The following is a 1,539-nucleotide window of genomic DNA, read 5'->3' as shown; positions in this document are numbered from 1 at the left end:
TTGGACAGCTAACAAGAAGAAGTGAAATCACGAGTGGGATACTGTTCACTTTGCAGGCAGGACTCAAAAGATTCAGACCAAATTCACAGGAAAATGGCTTACAAAAACAAGAAGAGCCACGAAAAAAACGACGATGTGAACCGTGTACATTAGAAGCTAATATTAGACGGCTTTCAAGATTTTGTTGTGCTAAATGTCGAAAAGCACTGTGTTTCCAACATGCGATCTTTCTATGCAGTCCTTGTTGAAATGCTTCAATAAATGATAATATTTAACTATACACATTAAACTATCATTATTATATTACTTATTTTTTATAAAGTGACAAATGAAAAAAAAGTTAGAGACTGTGTATTTCAATAAAGAAAAGTGAGTGTAAATAATTTGTGCATATATACACAGGTTTATATTTTTCTACATTTATAATAAAATATTATTGAATTCTTCTTTTTTTCTATTTATTCAAAAAGTATACATTCTGAAATATAATTAAACAAAAAATTAACATGTTTATAAAATAAGGAGCCTCCTGAGGATATACTTAAAAACCGTTGCTGTCGGATACACTGCGCCCGAACGTGTGCGTAACGGGACTGCGCCCGACGGAGGGTTAAACATCATAATATTTTTTTAGTATATTTTGTGTATATATCTCGTAAAAACTCTAAACAGAAATTACAAAACGGTGATATCAGAAGCACATCGAAGCAATTTGATTTGTCATTTATATCACCTTATTAAGGAAATATAAAAAGACTTAAAATATAATCAATTTGTAATATAATGTTTTAGTAAAGACAATATATCAACTCGTGCCAAATTCAAGATTTCATTCATGTTTGGTTTGTTCATTTTTGCCGCTTCATCTAGATCCTTGCACTGCAAATATAGTTTGACTTCTTTCAAATTGAATAATATATTAGTGAAAAATTTAATCAATGAATCGTTCTAATCGGATGTCACATTCTTGCAGAAAAACCGTATTACGGTTTTCTTCATATGTCCAAAACGATTGGACCTGTCTTTGGCAAAAACTAATCAGCGCATCTACCTATTAATAGAAATCCAATGTTTTTTCAATAATTTAAATCGATTGTATCTATAAATAAATTGTAAGAAACTGAAAAATTGTATCTATACGTAAAACATACTATACACACACGCACACATTTTTTGCTTGCCAAAATCTTCAAGTGGTCTTGAAACGTCCAGATATGCAAAAAAATCCATTTTAGGGCTATTACTATAAATTACCCGACGGTAAGTTAATAAAGTTACAATCGAGGAATATAATAAAATATTATTTTTAACCAAAAATACCATTATGTTACAGCGATATAAAGCTGTATGAAATTATTAAAAATAATATTTTCCATACATTTAATAATATTCGCATACATTGTGTATCTATTTGGTCTCATTATATCTGCAGCGTTTCATGGCATTACTCCAGTCGGGTTTCCGGCACTAACTAAATATTATCAGAGCGGTCGTTTGTTGTGCTCCCGCTATCGCCTGAAACATTCCGCGTCTCTAACG

The sequence above is a fragment of the Ctenocephalides felis genome, unplaced genomic scaffold (assembly GCF_003426905.1).
Source record: "Ctenocephalides felis isolate EL2017-DRISC unplaced genomic scaffold, ASM342690v1 CF-g0.4_SCAFFOLD_00856, whole genome shotgun sequence".
NCBI classification, from domain to species: domain Eukaryota; kingdom Metazoa; phylum Arthropoda; class Insecta; order Siphonaptera; family Pulicidae; genus Ctenocephalides; species Ctenocephalides felis.
The sequence above is the reverse complement of the archived record's forward strand: the minus strand, read 5'-3'. Positions refer to the sequence as shown.